The following is a 22,873-nucleotide window of genomic DNA, read 5'->3' on the forward strand; positions in this document are numbered from 1 at the left end:
GGCGGAGGTGCCTGGCAGCTGACACTCAACACATGGGTGTTTCACCAGGAGGACTTTGTCTCCTGCCTGACACGCTCACTGCTGGCTCTCTGATGGACTGACTTTGGGCTAGTCCCAGCCTCTCTGACTGCCCCTTCCCTCAGAGAACAATCAGACAGCAGGAGCTATTTTTATACCTTTGTACTGATCAGTGGAGGCACCGAGAGACCCGGGCCACACAGCTGACAGCGGTAGATCCTACATCAAAAACTGGCCCCTTGGTTCCAGGGCACCTCTGCTCTGCTGTGCTCCAGGCCGCCCCAGGTGCACGGCCCTCTCTTCAGCCCTCACTCCAGCAGCCTGTAGGGCCTCTGTGTAGACATAGCCCAGGCTCCACCCCAGCCCTTGGATCTGGGCCCCCTGGATACACTCGTCCAAAGCCCTGTGGGTGCCCTCCCCGGGCCCTGCCTCAGCCTCGCCAGCTGCTGCTCTGGCCTCTCACATTCCTTTCTACCTTTGGCATTCCTGCTTCCTCATCCCGAAGCTCCTGGAGGTCGTGAAAGCCGCGATCTGGGCCCCTTGCACAGCCCCAGGAAATGCATGCTTGTACCCACTTCTGATCTGCCTCTTGCTGTTGCTCTTCTGGTCTTTCTGGATGAACTGGGTTCAAAGCTGAACTGCCTCAAGCCCACCCTCCAGCCAGTTTCCCTGCCAGCTGCCGCTAGCTGTCTCTCAGATTCCTCTTTCCCCCTATTTCCCCGGGGACTCCCCCTCCTCCCACATCTTATCCCTTCACATGTGGACAGCTGCAGAAACTTCCTTGGCCACTCCTCCCCTCCAGGTCAGATGGAGTTTTCTCATACATTGCTCTAACCGTGTCTGGTCCCTGCTGGAAACCTCCCGCGGCTTCCCCCTTCCTCTCCAGTCACGGGCAGTTCCTCAGCTCCAGCTTTGGCATTTCCCTGCTCTCTTGACCACACCCTGCCTATTCCACCCCATCTCCAGTTTCCCCCCAACACCCAGCATCAGCTCCAGGCAGCCAGGTGCCCGTACAACAGTTCAAACTCACCATGTGCTCAGTCCGACGTCTGTTCCCTTCGCTTCTCCACATCACGAGTGCTGCCAGTGAGCCTTGGCCCTCGTGGCATTTGGAATTGGAGGTGTGTCTACAGCATTGTGCAGTCCAGGGTGGAATGCACTGGACGAGATATTCAGAGGCAACTGGTGTGCTGGACACTGGGGGATTACAGGGCAGGACTGAGGCGGGAGATAGATGGGCTCCAGGCTAGGCGTTAACAACTGGCCTCCTGTTCACATTTCTTGGGGCAGGAAAAAGATGGGCTCCAGGCTGGACATTTACAACCAGACTCCTGGTTACATTTCCTGGGGCAGGAGGCAGGTGGGCTCCAGGAGAGATATTTATGACCAGCCTCCTCTCACCACTTTGAGATAGAAATGACAGGAACAGGGTAAATGGCTGGACTTTGTTTCCTGTGGACACTTTAAGATAACAGTTATGTCAGGGACAGAGAGGGGCTAAACCCTATTTGAGTAAAAGATCAAGAGGTCATATATTTCCCATCCTTGGGGCAAGGGAGACATTACACATGCTCAGAAAGGCTCCTCAGGGGTCAAAAGGCAGGGGGCGCCAGACCATAATAAATCATGTCACCCCTATCCCCCGCCCAGGCCCTTCTGCTAAAATCCATCTTGCTGAGGGGTGCATGCACACACAGGGGAGGGTCGTGAGGCAAATCAGCCACGGGGTCAAAGCAAGCTAATTGGCCAGAGGGAAAACAAAGACCCGGAAGACTGCCCCCTCATAAAGGATTGAAACTTCCCAGAGGCATGACTCTCTTGCTGAGCTTGCCCATGCACCTGTCCGCATGTTCTCTGCTTTTCCAATAAATACTTTACTTTCCTCTCTGCCTTCCATCTCCTTGTCAGAATTTTTTCTTTTCAAGGCAGACAAGGACCCAGGACCCAAACTCTAGCCACTGGTCCCTGTGGTCCAGTGGTTAGGATTTGGCGCTCTCACCACCGCAACCAGGGTTTGATCCCCGGTCAGGGAACTAAGGTCTTGCTTCAAGTTGCTGCTCACTGTAAGCTACTGCTCACTGCTGTGTGTGTCCGGAACCGGGACTTGCAGTAGGGGCTGGGATGCACGGTTAGATCCCCTCAGGACGGAGGCACTCATGGCCCCAGCTACTGGGAATAGTGACTGCTGCTGACTCTCAGCTGAGTCCCCCTCCAGGAACTGCCTTTGGCCAAGGCCACATCCCCTCCCTTGGGGCAGCCCACCTCCAGTGACTTGGCAATGCAGGAGAGTAAAGGCTCCCTTGCCTTAAGGCAGGACATCCCTGACCAGCCAGCCCAGCTCCAGAGTTCTGTGGGCTTGACCGAGGCCACTGGTGCAAAGGCGTCCTGGGCCACTCCTCCGCTGCCCGTCCCGCTTTCATCCCTCTCCCACGGATACTGTTCCCAAGAACACTTGCCAATAAAATTCCTGCATGCACGTGGCCAGTTCAGTCTTTTCCCCAGGGATCCCGACCTAAGGCACTTGGCTCCAGGGGGGGTCAAGGAAGCTGACCCTACATGGGATTCTGGAGCTTCATTGCCAACTGGCCTGGCCGCCTGGTGACAACCTCCCCCCGCCAATCACTGGTGCTGGGGGTGTATTGATGCCCCTGGCATGCTGGGAAGAGGTGAAATTGTTAACACTTTCACAGGCGGTGAATTGGAATGGGAAAAAAATGCACTGGGGACACACTATCTCAGGCTTCTGAGAGGTTCTGGAGAAGGACTAATTATAAGGTCTGAAACTGGATGACTGCTGTTGAGACCATTGACTGGGAAAAGACAATGAAAAGCTAAGCATGACTCATCACCAACTAACGGATAGTGAAGTGTCTAAGTCAGAGGGCCTTCCAGGCTGTGTTGAAAGAGACTCTATTTCCTGCTGCTAGAGGGCTGAAAATGCTGAGAATCGGGCCCAGGGCTTAATTAGAGCTGGAGCAGACACAGAACTCTCAGCCTTGGCAAGTTTCCCTCCCTGTGTTGGGACAGAAGTTCCCTGAGGCTTAGCATGTGGACATCTGAGCAGACAGTTGTACTCAGATTTCCACAAATCCTCTGCACCTGCAGAAGTGCCTCCCGTCCCCTCAGGCTCCATCCCTCACCCCTCCTGGCAACAACACCAAGAACTTGAATTGAGACTCAACTAAACTTGGCTGAAGAAGAGTTGGGCTTGGTAAGAAAGGAAAAGGACCAAGCTCTGGAGAGCTTACAGGACTTGGCCAAGGTGACTGGGAGAGTATGTGGTGGGGTCCTGAGGGTGCTGGGTCCAGATGGGGAGGGGGCAGAACCTAAAGTTGTATCAGGCAGAGTTTGTTAATGTGAGAGCACTTTTCCATGATAGAGGATGTAATATCCTGGGAGGACCCAGGAGATGGTGCCAACACGCTCCTTGGAGCTCCTGGAAGCTTGGAGGAAGCAGTAGAGATGCCAGAGTGCTGTAGAAGACAGTGGAAGAAGTGAAGTGGCCGTGCTAGAGTGGTTCTTTCTACTTACCAGCAGGAGGGCTCGAAGCCATAGAAACCAGGGGGCTGTGCTCAAACTTCAGAGGAAAGGTGGGCTCAATTATGATGATAATCAGCGTGGCAGCCGGGGAGACCCGAAATGCAGAGAGTGATGCAGGTGATTGATGCAGCAAGTTATCTCCAGGGCCAACACAGATGGGCAGCCAATGAAGTTACTGCTTAATCTACACAATCAACAGAAATCAGAGATGAATAAGCATCAGGCTGAGGGGAACCAACTCAATAAGTTTCCTTCCTGGACCCCAGTGCCAAAAAGAGAGGCTGGGTCTCCAGTAGGAAGGACCCTGTGACCCTGCAGCAGGGTGTGCAGTAATAATTCCTCTGTTCTTCCACAAAACACCTATGGTTGTTTACTTGAGTTAACATCCACTGGGTGAAAGGGAATCTAAACATTTCAAGGACTGTTGGACACAGAGTCCAAGTTAACACTGATACCTGGGGACCCAAAACATCATTGTGGCCCCCTGTTTTTGTTGGGGGCATTTGAGAGCTAGGTGATAAATAGAGTCCTGGCCCAAGTCTGGCTTCCAGTAGGTCCACTGTGTCCAAGGACCCGACAGAGATCATTCTCCCAGGTGCTGCATGCACGATTGGAATAGACATATCTGATACTTGGAGAACAATCACATTGGTCCCTGGGCCCACTGTGGGTTATGTGCCATCATAGTTGGGGGAGTCCAAGTGGAAATCTCTGAAGTCTGCTTCCCCCAACCCCAAACCTGACCAGAAGACCAAAAAGATGCAGGTTGGTGCTTCCCATCTAATTCCCATTTAATGACCACTACAAAAACCAGCTAGATCTTGGAGGATGACAGTGGACCACCACTACTCAACCAGGTAGTGGCCCAATTGTAGCTTTTGTGCCAGATGTATTATCTTTGCTGGAGCAGATTACCGTGTTCTCAGGCACACAGTTCACAGCACTTCTGGCAAAATCCACTCCTTACCATCCGTATCAGGAAGGAGGGCCAGGAACAGCTGACAGTCACTAGGAGTGGATGGTACCATACATGTAAAGTGTTGCCCCAGAGGTATGTTAATTCTCCCTCTATCAAGATATAGAGCCAAAGGACCTGGAATATCGGGGCATTCGATAGCCCACCACATTCATCCGCTGTGTGACAGCATCAGTGTCATCAGCTGACTGGCCTAGAAGACCAAGAAGTGTGGAAGTATGTGGGAAGCCTTGTATTCCAGAAGGCTGGAGATGAATTCTACAAAGATTCACATCAGTGAAGTCTTTTATTGTTATAACTTCATTGAGGTACAGTTGACAGACAATAAACTACCCAAATTTAAAGTGTAAAATTTGAAGAGTTTTTTCATGTGTATATATCCATGAAATCATTACCACAATCAAGATAATGAACATATCCATCACCTCAGAAGTTTTCTTGGTCTCTTTTATAATCCATCCCTCCCTTTTCACCTACCTCCCAATGCTAGTCCCCAGGCAACCTCTGGTGTGCTTTCTGCCACTATAGATTAGTTTGCATTTTCTAGAATTTTATTTAGATGGAACCATATAATATATACTCTTTTGTTTGGCTTCTTTCCATCAGCATAATTACTTTGAGATTCATCCATGTTACTGTATCAATAGTTCACTCTTTATTGCTGAATAAGATTCCATTGCATGGATATGCCATGCTTTGTTTAGCCATTCTTCCATTGATGGACAGTTGAGTTGTTTCTAGTTTTTGGCTATTACAAATAAAGCTCCTATCAATATTAGTGTATAAATCTTGTGTGGATGTATGTTTTCATTAAACTTGAGTAAATATTAAGGGGTGGAATGACTGAGGCATATAGTATGTGTATGATTTTTTTTTTTTTTATACAGCAGGTTCTTATTAGTCATCCATTTTATACACATCAGTGTATACATGTCAATCCCAATCTCCCAATTAATCACACCACTACCACCCCCCCCCCCCCCGCCACTTTCCCCCCTTGGTGTCCATACGTTTGTTCTCTACATCTGTGTCTCAATTTCTGCCCTGCAAACCGGTTCATCTGTACCATTTTCCTAGGTTCCACATATATGCGTTAATATGCGATATTTGTTTTTCTCTTTCTGACTTACTTCACTCTGTATGACAGTCTCTAGATTCATCCGTGTTTCTACAAATGACCCAATTTCGTTCCTTTTTATGGCTGAGTAATATTCCATTGTATAGATATACCACATCTTCTTTATCCATTCATCTGTCGATGGGCATTTAGGTTGCTTCCATGACCTGGCTATTGTAAATAGTGCTGCAATGAACATTGGAGTGCATGTGTCTTTTTGAATTATGGTTTTGTCTGGGTATATGCCCAGTAGTGGGATTGCTGGGTCATATGGTAATTCTATTTTTAGTTTTTTAAGGAACCTCCATACTGTTCTCCATAGTGGCTGTATCAATTTACATTCCCAGCAAAAGTGCAACAGGGTTCCCTCTTCTCCACACCCTCTCCAGCAATTGTTGTTTGTAGATTTTCTGATGATGCCCATTCTAACTGGTGTGAGGTGATACCTCATTGTAGTTTTGATTTGCATTTCTCTAATAATTAGTGATGTTGAGCAGCTTTTCATGTGCTTCTCGGCCATCCGTATGTCCTCTTTGGAGAAATGTCTATTTAGGTCTTCTGCCCATTTTTGGATTGGGTTGTTTGTTTTTTTACTATTGAGTTACATAAGCTGTTTATATATTTTGGAGATTAATCCTTTGTCCGTTGATTCGTTTGCAAATATTTTTTCCCATTCTGAGGGTTGTCTTTTCGTCTTGTTTGTAGTTTCCTTTGCTTTGCAAAAGCTTTGAAGTTTCATTAGGTCCCATTTGTTTATTTTTGTTTTTATTTCCATTACTCTAGGAGGTGGGTCAAAAAAGATCTTGCTGTGATTTATGTCAAAGAGTGTTCTTCCTATGTTTTCCTCTAAGAGTTTTATAGTGTCCAGTCTTACATTTAGGTCTCGAATCCATTTTGAGTTTATTTTTGTGTATGGTATTAGGGAGTGTTCTAATTTCATTCTTTCACATGTAGCTGTCCAGTTTTCCCAGCACCACTTATTGAAGAGACTGTCTTTTCTCCATTGTATATCCTTGCCTCCTTTGTCATAGATTAGTTGACCATAGGTGTGTGGGTTTATCTCTGGGCTTTCTATCCTGTTCCATTGTTCTATATTTCTGTTTTTGTGCCAGTACCATATTGTCTTGATGACTGTAGCTTTGTAGTATAGTCTGAAGTCAGGGAGTCTGATTCCTCCAGCTCCATTTTTTTCCCTCAAGACTGCTTTGGCTATTTGGGGTCTTTTGTGTCTCCATACAAATTTTAAGATGATTTGTTCTAGTTCCGTAAAAAATGCCATTGGTAATTTGATAGAGATTGCATTGAATCTGTAGACTGCTTTGGGTAGTATAGTCATTTTCACAATATTGATTCTTCCAATCCAAGAACATGGTATATCTCTCCATCTGTTGGTATCATCTTTAATTTCTTTCATCAGTGTCTTATAGTTTTCTGCATACAGGTCTTTTATCTCCCTAGGTAGGTTTATTCCTAGGTATTTTATTCTTTTTGTTGCAATGGTAAATGGGAGTGTTTCCTTAGTTTCTCTTTCAGATTTTTCATCATTAGTGTATAGGAATGCAAGAGATTTCTGTGCAGTAATTTTGTATCCGGCTACTCTACCAAATTCATTGATTAGCTCTAGTAGTTTTCTGGTGGCATTTTTAGGATTCTCTATGTATAGTATCATGTCATCTGCAAACAGTGACAGTTTTACTTCTTCTTTTCCAATCAGTATTCCTTTTATTTCTTTTTCTTCTCTGATTGCCGTGGCTAGGACTTCCAAAACTATGTTGAATAATAGTGGTGAGATTGGACATCCTTATCTTGTTCCTGATCTTAGAGGAAATGCTTTTAGTTTTTCACCATTGAGAATGATGTTTGCTGTGGGTTTGTCGTATATGGCCTTTATTATATTAAGGTAGGTTCCCTCTATGCCCACTTTCTGGAGAGTTTTTATCATAAATGATGTTGAATTTTGTCAAAAGCTCTTCCTGCATCTATTGAGATGATCATATGGTTTTTATTCTTCAATTTGTTAACATGGTGTATCACATTGATTGATTTGCGTATACTGAGGAATCCTTGCATCCCTGGGATAAATCCCACTTGATCATGGTGTATGATCCTTTTAATGTGTTGTTGGATTCTGTTTGCTAGTATTTTGTTGAGGATTTTTGCATCTATATTCATCAGTGATATTGGTCTGTAATTTTCTTTTTTTGTAGTATCTTTGTCTGGTTTTGGTATCAGGGTGATGGTGGCTTCATAGAATGAGTTTGGGAGTGTTCCTTCCTCTGCAATTTTTTGGAAGAGTTTGAGAAGGATAGGTGTTAGCTCTTCTCTAAATGTTTGATAGAATTCACCTGTGAAGCCATCTGGTCCTGGACTTTTGTTTGTTGGAAGATTTTAAATCACAGTTTCAATTTCATTACTTGTGATGGGTCTGTTCATATTTTCTATTTCTTCCTGGTTCAGTCTTGGAAGGTTGTACTTTTCTAAGAATTTGTCCATTTCTTCCAGGTTGTCCATTTTATTGGCATAGGGTTGCTTGTAGCAGTCTCTTAGGATGCTTTGTATTTCTGTGGTGTCTGTTGTAACTTCCCCTTTTTCATTTCTAATTTTATTGATTTGAGTCCTCTCCCTCTTTTTCTTGATGAGTCTGGTTAATGGTTTATCAATTTTGTTTATCTTCTCAAAGAACCAGCTTTTAGTTTTATTGATCTTTGCTATTGTTTTCTTTGTTTCTATTTCATTTATTTCTGCTCTGATCTTTATGATTTCTTTCCTTCTACTAACTTTGGGTTTTGTTTGTTCTTCTTTCTCTAGTTCCTTTAGGTGTAAGGTTAGATTGTTTATATGAGATTTTTCTTGTTTCTTGAGGTAGGGTTGTATAGCTGTAAACTTCCCTCTTAGAACTGCTTTTGCTGCATCCCATAGGTTTTGGATCATTGTGTTTTCATCATCATTTGTCTCTAGGTATTTTTTGGTTTCCTCTTTGATTTCTTCAGTGATCTCTTGGTTATTTAGTAATGTATTGTTTAGCCTCCATGTGTTTGTGTTTTTTACGTTTTTTCCCCTGTAACTGATTCCTAATCTCATAGCGTTGTGGTCAGAAAAGATGCTTGATATGATTTCAATTTTCTTAAATTTACTGAGGCTTGATTTGTGACCCAAGATGTGATCTATCCTGGAGAATGTTCCATGCGCACTTGAGAAGAAAGTGTAATCTGCTGTTTTTGGATGGAATGTCCTTTAAATATCAATTAAATCTCTCTGGTCTATTGTGTCATTTAAAGCTTGTGTTTCCTTATTAATTTTCTGTTTGGATGATCTCCACTGGTGTAAGTGAGGTGTTAAAGTCCCCCAACTATTATTGTGTTACTGTTGATTTTCTCTTTTATAGCTGTTAACAGTTGCCTTATGTATTGAGGTGCCCCTATGTTGGGTGCATATATATTTATAATTGCTATATCTTCTTCTTGGATTGATCCCTTGATCATTATGTAGTGTCCTTCCTTGTCTCTTGTAACATTCTTTGTTTTAAAGTCTATTTTATCTGATATTAGTATTGCTACTCCAGCTTTCTTTTGATTTCCATTTGCATGGAATATCTTTTTCCATCCCCTCACTTTCAGTCTGAATGTGTCCCGAGGTCTGAAGTGGGTCTGTTGTAGACAGCATATAGATAGGTCTTGTTTTTGTATCCATTCAGCAAGCCTGTGTCTTTTGGTGGAGCATTTAAACCATTCACGTTTAAGGTAATTATCAATATGTATGTTCCTATGACCATTTTCTTAATTGTTTTGGCTTTGTTTTTGGAGGTCCTTTTCTTCTCTTGTGTTTCCCACTTAGAGAAGTTCCTTTAGCATTTGTTGTAGAGCTGGTTTGGTGGTGCTGAATTCTCTTAGCTTTTGCTTGTCTGTAAAGCTTTTGATTTCTCCATCAAATCTAAATGAGATCCTTGCCGGGTAGAGTAATCTTGGTTGTAGGTTCTTCCCTTTCATCACTTTAAGTATGTCATGCCACTCCCTTCTGGCTTGCAGAGTTTCTGCTGAGAAATCAGCTGTTAACCTTATGAGAGTTCCCTTGTATATTATTTGTTGTTTTTCCCTTGCTGCTTTCAATAATTTTTCTTTGTCTTTATTTTTTGCCAGTTTGATTACTATGTGTCTCGCGTGTTTCTCCTTGAGTTTATCCTGTATGGGACTCTCTGCACTTCCTGGACTTGGATGGCTATTTCCTTTCCCACGTTAGGGAAGTTTTTGACTATAATCTCTTCAACTATTTTCTCAGGTCCTTTCTCTCTCTCTTCTCCTTCTGGGACCCCTATAATGCGAATGTTGTTGCGTTTAATATTGTCCCAGTGGTCTCTTAGGGTGTCTTCATTTCTTTTCATTCTTTTTTCTTTATTCTGTCTGCAGCAGTGAATTCCACCATTCTGTCTTCCAGGTCACTTATCCGTTCTTCTGCCTCATTTATTCTGGTATTGATTCCGTCTAGTGTATTTTTCACTTCAGTTATTGTGTTGTTTATCTCTGTTTGTTTGTTCTTTAATTCTTCTAGATCTTTGTTAAACATTTCTTGCATCCTCTCGATCTTTGCCTCCATTCTTTTTCTGAGGTCCTGGATCATCTTCACTGTCATTATTCTGAATTCTTTTTCTGGAAGGTTTCCTATCTCCACTTCATTTAGTTGTTTTTCTGGGGTTTTATCTTGTTCCTTCATCTGGTACATAGCACTCTGCCTTTTCATCTTGTCTATCTTTCTGTGAATGTGGTTTTTGTTCCTCAGGCTGCAGGATTGTAGTTCTTCTTGCTTCTGCTGTATGCTCTCTGAGTATGATGAAGTTAATCTGTATGATTAACTTCATAAAAACCCACCAAGATGTTTTCCAAAGTGGTTGCACCATTTTACCTTCCACCAGTAGCATATAACATTCCAATTTCTCCACATCCTTGCCAAGACTAGCATGGTCAGTCTTTTGTCTTTTTTTTTTTGGCCACGCTGGGTGGCATGAGGGATCTTAGTTCCCCGACTAGGGATTGAACCCTCACCCTCTGCAGTGGAAGCGTGGATTTTTTTTTTTTTTAAGATGTATTTATTTTTATATTTATTTTTGTCTGCGTTGGGTCTTTGTTGCTGTGCGTGGGCTTTCTCTAGTTGTGGTGAGCGGAGGCTACTCTTCGTTGCGGTGCATGGGCTTCTCATTGTGGTGGCTTCTCTTGTTGCAGAACATGGGCTCTAGGAACGCAGGCTTCAGTAGTTGTGGCGCATGGTCTTTGTTGCTCTGCAGCATGTGAGATCTTTCCGGACCAGGGATCGAACCTGTGTCCCCTGCATTGGCAGGCGACTCTCAACCACTGTGCCACCAGGGAAGTCCCCCCTACTGACTTTGGATTCTTTAAGACAAGAGGCCAACAGGCAGGGAGAGGAGTCACCATCTGAGGAGCCTGAGTGCCCAGAGGGGCTGGAGCCAACCTGAGCCCAAGGAACGCCAGCTCACTATGCTTGGTGCCCCTGAGTCAGGGCCTTTTCTCTCTTCCCACATCTCTCTGCTAGCTACATAGCCCTTCCTTCCTCCTGGGCCTCCATACTCTGTTCAGTCTGATCTCAAATTGGTTGTCCTTCCCCTGTCTCTTCCTATTCCATGCTAACCCTTCCCTTGCTAGATTCTCCCACTTTCTCCAGCCAGCCTTTCCATCTGTTTATGAGCATCTTTTCTCTCCATTCCGTGTCAACCCACCTGAATCCTTCCCATCCCGCCCAGTCCCTTCCTTTTCAGGCCTCATCCCCAGATAAAGCTGGTGAAGCCTGAAGGGTGAGAGGGGGCACTCTGGAGCCAGGTTGTCTGCTGGGTTTGAATTCTGGTTCAATCAATACCTGTGTCCTTGCGTAAATTAATGTTTCTGGGTCTTGTTTTCCCCATCTGCTCACAATGCTACTCACATCACAGTGTTTGGAGGAAGGTTTAAAGAACTTGTGATGGGTGGTAGGTGGTAATCAGTGTCAGCTATTTTTATGTAAGCTCTTGAGGGCACAAACCTTCTCTTTCATCTGTGTTTCCAGCCATGAATGAGGACAAAGGAAGACTCTATTCCTATCGCAGGCCCTCTGCCCATGAGCTGAGTTCTCTCTCTGCCAGCCCAGCACCATGGAAAATGCAGCCCCATCTCCAACTCTGCTGCCAGTGGTTAACATAGAATCTGTTTGTTTTGGTTATCCATAGTGGCATCTTTGATCATCAGGTGGCCACTTCTCTCTCTCTTTTTTTTTTTTTTGGTTGTGACGCACAGCTTGTGGAATCTTACTTCCCTGAGCAGGGATCGAACCTGGGTCTTGTGAGTGAAAGGGCCAAGTCCTAACCACTGGACCGCCAGAGAACTCCCAGGGTGGCCACTTCTCTTGCTCCGTGAGTGTGCATTGGGGTTACTCAGTTTTCAGCTCGTGGCTGGGGTGGTCTGGAGGGCTCATGATGGCTTCATTCACATGCCTGGTGCTTTGGTGGAGAAGGGCAGAAGCTGGTCTCAGTGAGTTCCCTCTCTATGAGGTTTCAGGGCCTCTCAACATGGTGTCTCCAGAAGGGTAGTAAGAATTCTTACCTGGCAGCTGAGAACCCCAAGGCTGAGTGTTCTGAGAGACATAAAGTGGAAGCTTATAAAACCCTGAGACCCAAGTTGGCCTAGCATCACTTCCTCTGTATTCTATTAGTCAAAACAGTTAAAGAGCCTGCCCAGATTTAAGGGCAGGGCACACAGACCCCACTTCAGTATGGGAGAAGTTCCGAAGAATTCATGGCCATCTTTCAACTACCACAGTGGAACAGCTAGAACCCTCTTTGGAAAGGAGAGTCCATATCCAGACAAAGTGTCTATTCCAGTAAGATCAAAGTGCTATTCCTTCCATGATGGAAGCTGTCCAACATAATCAACTTGGGGAATGGTGCCATACTGGGGTATCAGTATTGGTCTCTGCTGCTGGCAAGTTGGGTGCTCACCAGTGGCTGTAGCCAGGTTGGCCTTGGTGAGTGGATGTCTACGATGCTCAGCCCATACGTAACCTCCATCCCTGCCACTGTGGCCACTTTGCTTATGAGCCTAATGGGTGATGACAGGGGTGGCTGAGGAAAGAGGCTGAATGGTAACCACAGAAGGGATCATCCTATCCCCTTGATTATTAAAATTCTCCTCTGCTGAGGTCACCCTTTGGTGAGCATTCACACAGGACACAAATGTGGTTTTTTTTGCCTGTTCAGAGAAGTCTATCCACATACCTCTTCCCCAAACTTCACTGTCACCAATATTCCAATTGTGTTCCTTCTAAATCCTTGAGCATTCAACCAAACATTGGCCATGGCCCATGAATCAGCAGACTCGTACCTCTGGCCATTTCTCCCTCCAGGAAAAAATGAACAACCAAGTTCACTATCATTCTCCAGGGTCCACCTGTCTTTTGCATAGGCCAAATGAGTGAGTTGAATGGGTCTGTGGGTGGGAATCATCACTCCAGCATCCTTCAAGTCCGTCCTTCCAGGAACACAGTATTTTTGGTTTACTGTTTTCCTAGGTAGAGGCAGTTCTAGTAGCTTCCACTTGGCCTTTCCTACCATAACAGTCCTCACTCCACAGATCAGGGAACCAATGTGAGGATTCTTTCAGTTGCTGAGTATGTCTATTCCAATTCTGAAACTGGGCAAATAACCATAGGGTGGCATCAGGGACCCTCTGTGAGTGGACCTGAGCTAAATCTTCATGGATCACCTGTGCTCCATTAGCCCCTACTCTCTGAATGGTGAGTCTTCAGAAATTAGTTCAGAGCCAGTGTCCGGTAATCCCTGAAAAGTATGATTATCTCTCTCTAATGCACAGTACTGACGCTGGCAAACAGCTGTTGGTCCTTTTAGGGAAGGCTGAGAGAAAGATGAACAATATCCGTGGTTGTCTTTGGCTCTCTGCTTCTCCCTGTTTCATGGGTTCTACAGAAAAAGTTTCTTTGCGGAGTGTGGGCGGATCGGGAGTGGCCAGCAGGAGGATATTTTTGTTCAGTCCCTGTGCAGCCCCCATAAAGTGGCAAGAAGGGACATACATCTTCCTCTATCATTTTTTTTTTTTTTTTTTTTTTTGGCTGCGTTGGGTCTTCTTTGCTGCACGCGGGCTTTCTCTAGTTGCGGAGAGCGGGGGCTACTCTTCGTTGTGGTGCGCGGGCTTCTCATAGCGGTGGCTCCTCTTATTGCGGAGCACGGGCTCTAAGCACGGGGGCTTAGAGGCCTGTAGGGTCTTCCCGGACCAGGACTTGAACCTGTGTCCCCTGCATTTGCAGATGAATTCTTAACCACTGCGCCACCAGGGAAGTCTCATCTTCCTCTATCTTTGCAAGGCCCCAGCAATGAGGTTTTTACCTGAGCCTTAGATCCACAGGTCCCTTCCTGGCCACCACCCACCTGGCACCTCCAGGCCTCTCAGGCCCACCCCTCCCAGCTGGCCCCGCCCCCCCGCCCTACCAGCCAATCCGAGGCTCCGATCCTGGAGCGTCGCAATAATCGCTTCGCAGCCCCGCCCACGGTGTTCCCATTGCGACATTAAGCAGCCTGGGTGGAGAGAGCTGGACTTTCCTGGCCACCTCACGCAGGGAGACCGGCACAGGTACACTAGGAGCAGGTGAGGGGCTGAGACTGTGGGAAGACAGATTCTTCAAAGCGCCCCGTCCCTCCCCCGCACCCCTCCTTGTTGGTTTGTGAAAATTTTGGCGCCGCCTCATGTGTCTTCTGGTTCAGTCAGCTTCTCATAGGTACCCTGGCCTCTCCTTGTCCCCCAAAACAAAGCTGTAATAACATTGGTTGGGCTCTCTGAGCAAAGTGCACGGAGAACGGAGCCTCCTGAGGGCCTTTCCCTTTGTCAGGGACGGGGGCAGCCTGGCCCAGTTCTGACCATAGGACCAGAGATTTGGGACTGGGGTGTGTGTGGTCGGGGAGAGTTTTGTCCTCGTTAAATGATGTGAGGAGCTGTGGCGCCATCCATGACCATGAGGGGAAGGAAGAGCCTCTTGGAGAAGGGGACTTGGAGCCTTGCTTACAGCGGTTAAGAGGCTGAACTAGCCAAGCCCAGCACCAGTAATCCCCGTTTCAGCCCTCTCCCTCTCACCACATCGCCAAGCTTTCCAGTTTACCTCACCTTCCCTCTTCCTTGAAGCCGTTGTCGACTAAAAAATTATTCACCACCTAAAAGTTGAGAGTTATGTTTTATTCGGCGGGAATTTTTAGGGCTTCAAGCCGGGGAGGCAGCATCTCAAGTCACCCTGAGAGAACTGCTCCGAGGAGGCGGGGGCAGGTTATATATGAGTTTTGCAACAAAGGGCAGGTAGTCTGAACGTCAAAAGAGGATTGTTAATTAAAGAAACCCAGATATGTCAAGTTGAGGAATTTCGTGCCTTTCTAGGTATGGGAAGATGCGAGAGTCTGGGCTCACTGCAGTCATATCTTTGACGTGCACTTCAGCTGTCTGGGGCCAGGATCCTGTGTTTTCATATCCTCGGTTTCCTCAGGGCTCACCGTAGGGAGTGGCTGCAGTCTGATGGCTGCCAGGTGGCAGGTGTTCTTTCCTTCCCGAGTTTCCTCAGGGCTCACCTGCTCACGCTGGAGGGCTGCAATCGCTGATGACTGTGACATCCTTTGTTTACTGATGTGGCAGGCAATATTCCATTTATCACCCTTTCCCCACGTGTGTTGAGGTGACATTCCTTGGTCCTTTCTCAAGAGGCCCCCCCTCCTGAATCTCACCTCCACCTGGGGTGATGGCAGTGCCATTGGCTCAGCCCTTGGACGCTTCCTCTTTTTCTCTTTATCCCTGTAAGTGAAGTTATGGCTTTAAATTCTGTGTGCTGACTCTCCAAACCTCTGTCTCCAGTCCGTTTTTCTGGACACAAGGCTAAGCAGCCGACTACCTCATATACATCCACGCTTGGATGTCTAATAACTATCTCAAGTTGAGCATGTTCCAAATAGAACTACTGATCATCACGCCTCAAAAAGCGTTATCATTCATCAGTATTCCCCATGTCAGTAAAGGAGGTACCCTTCCCTGGAGGCCCAGGCCTGACCCCCATTTCTTTCTACCTAGTCTACATTTAAATCCCATCACTACCCTCCGCCTCCATGCTCCTGCTCTGAACTACTGCAAGAGCCTAAGAAGGGATCCCCCTGTTGCTGCTCTGGATCCCAATCAACTCTCCCCACATTTTGGCACACGTCACTATGAACTGCCCACGCCCTACCCCACGCCACGCTTCCTTGTTCCTGCTCACACTGGCCCCTTGAAGTTCTCCTGGCTTTACAAGCTCATTTTTGCTGCATGACTTACCTTCCCTGATCATTATATCTAAACCTGACCCCTGATCCAAGGCACTCCCAAATAGGTAATACTCTGAAGGAAGAAATACCACAAATAAGCATGTAAAGTAATGTTCAGCTTCACAGCTGTGGTGGAATTACTGGTCTGGATGCTTCACTTTACTGCAGTAGTGGCCTCCAGCCAAGATGACATCATGGTGAGTAGCATGGACTCTCTGCCCCTTGACATTGGGCTTGGTAGGTGACTTGTTTTGAAACTCCTGTGGCTGTGATGTGAGCAGAAGCTTGTTCTCATGTGTTTCTGCCATCGCCAGCAGAAGAATGTATGCAGATTGCCCGTTGGTCCCAGGGGAACTAGAGACCCAGGGAGCAGACCTGAGCACACCCTATTGGCTGAGGTCCAGCCACCCCAGGGTGCATGAATGTGGAACAAAGTCTTATATGCCATGGAGACTTTGTGGCTGTTTGTTACACAGCATTCTGGCAATAGCCAACCAATTTACAGTGTTGTGTTAGTTTCAGGTGTACAGCAAAGTGAATCATTTATACATATATCCACTCTTTTTTAGATTCTTTTCGCATATAGGCCATTACAGAGTATTGAGTAGAGTTCCCTGTGCTATACAGTAGGTCTTTATTAGTTATCTATTTTATATATAGTAATGTGTATATGTCAAACCCAATCTCCCAATTTATCCTTCCCTCCTCTTACCCCCGAGTAATCATTACTTTGTTTTCTACATCTGTGACTTTATTTCTGTTTTGTAGATAAGTTCATTTGTACCCTTTTTTAAGATTCCACACATAAGCGATATCGTATGATATTTGTCTTTCTCTGTCTGACTTGTTTCACTCAGTATGACAATCTCTAGGTCCATCCATGTTGCTGCAAATGGCATTATTTTGTTCTTTTTTATGGCTGAGTAATATTCCATTGTATATATGTATCACATCTTTATCCATTCCTCTGTTGATGGACATTTAGGTTACTTCCATGTCCTGGCTATTGTAGATAGTGCTGCAGTTAACATTGGGGGTGCATGTATTTTTTCTAATTATGGTTTTCTCCGTATATATGCCCAGGAGTGGGATTGCTGGATCATTAAAAATAGAGCTACTGGGCTTCCCTGGTGGCGCAGTGGTTAAGAATCTGCCTGCCAATTTAGGGGACATGGGTTCGAGCCCTGGTCCGGGAAGATCCCACATGCCGCTGAGCAACTAAGCCCGTGTGCCACAACTACTGAGCCTGTGCTCTAGAGCCTGCGAGCCGCAACTACTGAGCCCGCGGGCCTAGAGCCCGTGCTCCGCAACAAGAGAAGCCACTGCAATGAGAAGCCCGCGCACCACAATGAAGAGTAGCTCCCGCTTGATGCAACTAGAGAAAGCTGGAGAACAGCAATGAAGACCCAACGCAGCCAAAAATAATAAATAAATTAAATAAATAAATTTTAAAAAGAAAAAAGATAGAGCTACCGTATTTTTATAGGAACTTTTATACTTCACAGAGATAATTTTTCATCTATGAAACTGGCAATGATATATAGAGATATAGAGATAGAGACTATGAAATATGCGTTTGGTAAGGGCTCAGGAAACAGGAATGCTAATTTGCTGCTGGTAAGAGGGTAAATTGGTAGCAACCTGTTTGGAAGTCTTATTTGGCTATATGTATTAAAATTATTACACTAGCCCAATACTTCTACTACTAAAAATTTATTCTAAGAAACACGGACATGTACAGAGAATTATCGACAAGGATATTCACTAAAATGTTATTTCACAGGGTAGTAAAATGTAAATGTTAGTAGAGGACATTGTTGTTTTATAACTCCCAAATGATAGACACGAGAGCACTTCTAATACAGGCATCAGTTATGAGGAATGCTTAGCAATGTGCCAGGCAGATAGCTCTCTGAGCAAGGACTGGGACCCACTTCCATCCCATTGCCCAGACTTTACCCTCAGGGCTAACAACATGGAGTGAAGCTCACCCACGGCTGTCTGCTCGTCCCCCCTGCTCCTGGGGGAGCAGAAATTCTGCCCTGAAGAACTGGAGGCAAAAACTGAGACAGGAACATCAGGTCCTGCAGCAGAGAGGGACCCAAGGAGGCTCTGGCAGGAGCGTAGCGCTGCAGGGGAAGGGAACGCCATTGTTCTAGGGAAGCTACGGAAACGTACCATAATGACCTCATGAGCCTGCTCCTGTATGGTCAAGTGGCCCTTGGCGAAGCTCTTACCCGGGATCTCATTTGATCTTCAGGTCAGGGCTGAGATGGACAGCGGTCACCAAAGCTCAAAGGAACGAGCTTCCCCGAGGTCTCCGAGTGAAAATGAGAGCTAACACCACGGGCACTCACAAAGCTGTGTTCTTCTAAGTTCTCTGAACATATTAATTCATTTAAGCTTCATAACAAGCCGAGGGAGGAGGCTCTCTCATCATTATTCTATAGATAGGAAGCAGAGAAACGCAGCGAGGCCACAGCCAGCTTGTGGCAGAGCTGGGGCCTGAACTCAGGGGTCCTCACTCAGGTTCCACACACTCGGCCTCTGCGGCCTGGATCCCAGCTGGCTCCTAGGTCCACCTCACTGGTTTTTGGCTCTCAAATGCCTTCTCTGCCTCACTGCCTGGCCCTGGGAAAGGGCAGGCTGAGGGCCGGGAGTAAGTGAATTGTCCTGGCTGGCCACAGTAGGGACTGCTTCAAAATGTACAGTTTCTTCGTGATGACAAGACCGCCTTCTAGGCAGGACGGAAGCAGAGGAGCGGGAGCGGCAGACCTCTTCCAGGCATGGGCCAGGCCTCCGTTGTCTCACCGTGGGGGTGGGAGCTGGGAGGCAGGCACTCTGGGCTATCACTCTCTTTGTTTCCTTCCCTCCAGAGCACAGACACACCGGCTGTCTACTGATGGAGTTCATCAGTCAGTGTGAGGGCGCGTTGCCTGAAGATGTGACTCTGTTCCCCCTCGCCCTGAGGACAAGGCAGGGCCACCGCACGATGCAACAACATGCCGACCTCCATGGATTCCCGAAACACAGGTCAGTGCCCAGCCACACAGTCATGGTGATTTGCTTGCTTCTGTTCTGAACTCAGAGTCCTAGAAGCCCTCACTCGGTTCCCTGGGACAGTCTTACGGGTGATGTTAGCTGATGCTAAGAATCCTGTACCCAGGAGTCTTTTCTGTAGTGTCATTTGCTGAGTATGCAATCCAGTCCTTCCCACCCTGGCTTTGAGACGGTCCTTTGTTGGACGTGCAACTTCTGGCTTTTAACTTAAAATGGTTCTTCAGGCAAGCGTGGCAGGAAAGCAGAAGCCATCTGCTGAAGACAAGACTGAATGGCCTGGTTAAATTATTATGGTAACCAGCAATATCAGGATGAAGAGAAGAAATCAGCTTTCGTGAGGTTTGATACAGAACTACTTCTCAGGGTTACCCCAGGGGCATGAGCACCGTGACATAGCCAGCCTTCCGACTCACCCTGTAAAGCACACAGACTCTAAATGTTTTTTTAATGTAACATTTTTTCATACTCTGCACATTCTGCATATACAAAATTAACCTCCGAAAGGTTGAACTTCACTTTTAGATTTTAGAGCTTTTCCTGCCCTGCGGGCTGGATAAGTAGGTCAGCAGGTCAGCTCTTCAGTGTTGCATTAATAAAAAATGTGGAGCTAATTAAATGTAAAGGATAGCACCGTGCCTCTTATTCCTAGGGTCTCTTGCACGTGACTGCTGTGTCAGGTGACAGGTGAAGGAGCAAAAACCTCTGGCGCATTTGTTTATTCAGGAAGCATCAAGATGGTGTGGGTGTAAAACCACGTTGACAGCATTGGTTTTTTCTGAGTTTAGTGTTTGATCATAAGAAAGACAATATACCAAACAGGCTTGTCTGAAGAGACTGGCCCCTTGGCTGAGGCTGAGTCCTAATTTCCTGGGAGTAAGACACAGGCACAAGGCCATGGACAGAGAGTGGACAGGCCATGTGAAGCCAGGCCTTCTAGGATATGGCACGAAGGGAGTAAGACTATGAAGAAAAGCAAGGAAATCATTAAAACTGAGGATCAAAGTGAACACCTGGGTGGGTCAGGGAGTTATGGCCACATCTGGGGCCAATGGTTTGCCCCCTTGAGTTGCAGACTCAGGCTTACGCGCACACAGAGGATGTCTGAACGTGGTGGTGTGTCTACTTCACCCACTGAGACATAGTAGTACACTGGCCCTACTTCCTAGGGCTCTTTATGCCCTACCTTTATAACCTCTCATACACATAATGTGACATTTATTCTTTTAAGGTGCAAAACATGTTTACATACAAAAACTTGAATCCCCACAAAATCTATGCAAGCCAAAGACACAGCCCTGACACTCACAGCCCTGATTCCCCCTGACACAAATGTCCTGTGCAAATCTGGTCCAGGAAAAACTCACCTTCAAGATGAGATGAGGAAAAGAATCTAGCAGAGGATCACTTTGGAGATCACTACATGAGAAAAGAAGTCAAGGCAACACAAATGGGTGAGGAAGGACTGTTGCCACGAGGCCCATGAAAAGCACGACCAAACATCTTGTGTCAAGTGACACCAGATGATAGAGTCCCCTCTGCAAACAGGAGACACATGTGGAGACACAGAGATGAGGGGAAGAGGGCAGGACCTCAGAGATGAACCGTGACCTGGCAGAGCTCAGGGATGGAAAAGCCCTGCTTGGAAGTGATTTCCTCTGGGAGCAGGCAGTGGGGAAAAGAGGAGGGAGTCGCTACAAAGAGACTCTTTCTCACCCTACTCAGTGTCTGAGCCCTCTGGACCGATTCCCTTGCAGGAGGGCTCAGGAGTCTGCTCACACATCTCCAGTGGCTGGGAGGCCTGTTCTAGGACTGCTCTACCATGGAGAAGGCCTTCCTTAGGACAAGCTGTTCTCTCTCCCACCTTGACTCCCCACTAGTTGGTCCTAGATCTCTGCTTTTTAGGGCTTCATGAACCTCTGGGCTCCCTCTCATGGGTCTCCCACCCATGTTCCCAAGTCTAAGCTCCTTAAATCCCAAATCCTTGATCTCTCAGGTGCTACAGGCTTGATCCATAGGCTCATCGTCCCTGACCTCAGAGCGCTCTGCCTCCTGTCCAAAGTACCCGGGCCACCCCTTCTCCAGGACCCTTGAAACCCCACTTCTTTGTGTTCTGCCTCATTGCACCTGGACATCAGCATTGAATTAGGGATGGGGGTGTGGGGACCTGGAAGTGATGCAGAAACAAGAGTTTAGTGTTGTATGTCATCACCATGGAAACACCTGGTCCTGTGATCTGGGTGCAGCTTCAGGGAGGTGGAACCAGAGACAGACCAGCAGGGGCGCCAGTCTCCACTCCACAAGTGTTTCTGAGTGGCTGTTCTCCTGCTAGGCCTCTTCTCTCCCCTGATCTCCTCGGAGCATTGGGTCCTTGTGAAGCATCGGGCTCCTGGGGCTCATTGAGGAACTGCAGAGCTCCAGGATTGAGGGGTGCTCCACTGCAGGCTCAATGTGTGGGGGACACAGAACAAGTATCAGATGAGGAGCCCATCACAGGTCACCCACAACTGACAAGGGCAGAATAAATGCCAACTAAAGGAGACCATCAGGGGACCCTCAGAATTAAAGACAGGAGTGAGTGAGCTGAGGCCGTTCACTACTGATCAGAGAGGACCAGAGAGTGGAGAAGCAAGTCTTGGAATAAAAATGCAAGAAGAGGGCTGGGCGTACCAGAAGACCCACGTGGCCTGAGAACTCAACACCTCTGACTCTGGCTTAGAAGAAACCTAAGGCTTCAGGCTGTGGCGAGGGCAGGGCTTGTCATGAAATAACATCTGTTAAGAAGGACTGGGCGACTTAAAGGCTGTACTGCCCGAGGAGCCATGGCCTGGGCCAGATTCTTGATGTGCGCAGGCAGCCAGTGCTCACTACCGTTTTATTCTTGGAGCTCCACTCTCCTTAAGACATTGAGTGAATCAACAACGAACTGAGCCAAAGTTTAAAAATATCCGTACAGAAATGCAACAAGTGCTGGGACTTCCCTCGTGGTCCAGTGACTAAGGCTCTGTGCTCCCAATGCAGGGGGCCCAGTTTCGATCCCTGGTCAAGGAACTAGATCCCACATGCCGCAACTAAAGATCCTGTACGCCGCAACTAGAAGATCCTGCCTGCCGCAACTAAGACCCAGCGTAGCCAAATAAATAAATAAATATTAAAAAGAAAAGAAATGCAACAGGTGTTTAGAAAATGGCCAGATTGTGAAGAGAGAGCCAGAGCAACAGAGTTGCCTTTTTTTTTTTTTAAATAAATTTATTTATTTATTTATTTTGGGCTGCGTTGGGTCTTTGTTGCTGCGCACGGGCTTTCTCTAGTTGCGGCGAGGGGGGGCTACTCTTCGTTGCGGTGCGCAGGCTTCTCATTGCAGTGGCTTCTCTTTGTTACAGAGCACGGACTCTAGGCATGTAGGCTTCAGTAGTTGAGGCTCACGGGCTCTAGAGCTCAGGCTCAGTAGTTGTGGCGCACGGGCTTAGTTGCTCCGAAGCCTGTGGGATCTTCCCAGACCAGGGCTCAAACCCGTGTCCCCTGCATTGGCAGGCGGATTCTTAACCGCTGTGCCACCAGGGAAGCCGCAGAGTTGCCTTTTTAAAAACCCACAAGGCTGGCATCCAAAAGCCAACTCCTGGAAGATATTCATAAAAATCTTTCCAGAAAAATCACATCTGAGTCAAGAAGGCTCTTTTGGCCCGCCTCCTGGAATTGGAGAAGTCCTTCACAACCTATCAGTGGTGTACCAAACTGGTTCTCTAGTTTCTGAATGTGCCGAGAATGGGCCTTTGCCTCAGCTAGGGAATCACCCACGAGGCCTCAAATAAAGTCAAGCCACGTGCAGAAGGCACAAGGC

At 46.8% G+C, this 22,873-nt stretch overlaps 1 protein-coding gene across 4 annotated transcripts in view; it reads left to right on the top strand.

Annotated features, from left to right (window-relative positions):
* The window catches only part of RASGEF1A (RasGEF domain family member 1A), a 254,860-nt gene that overhangs the window by 52,182 nt on the left and 179,805 nt on the right, over positions 1-22,873 (top strand). For 3 of the 4 annotated variants that reach the window (XM_082407468.1, XM_082407470.1, XM_082407469.1), the window contains one exon: positions 18,852-19,008. The gene's annotated coding sequence lies outside the window, so the exon portion shown is untranslated. Of the gene's footprint in view, positions 1-14,293; positions 16,173-18,851; positions 19,009-22,873 lie in introns of those variants that run through there. The other variant, XM_082407471.1, reaches the window with a different exon arrangement.

Source organism: Balaenoptera borealis (assembly GCF_965194805.1).
Source record: "Balaenoptera borealis genome assembly, chromosome: 10".
Taxonomy (NCBI): Eukaryota; Metazoa; Chordata; class Mammalia; order Artiodactyla; family Balaenopteridae; genus Balaenoptera; species Balaenoptera borealis.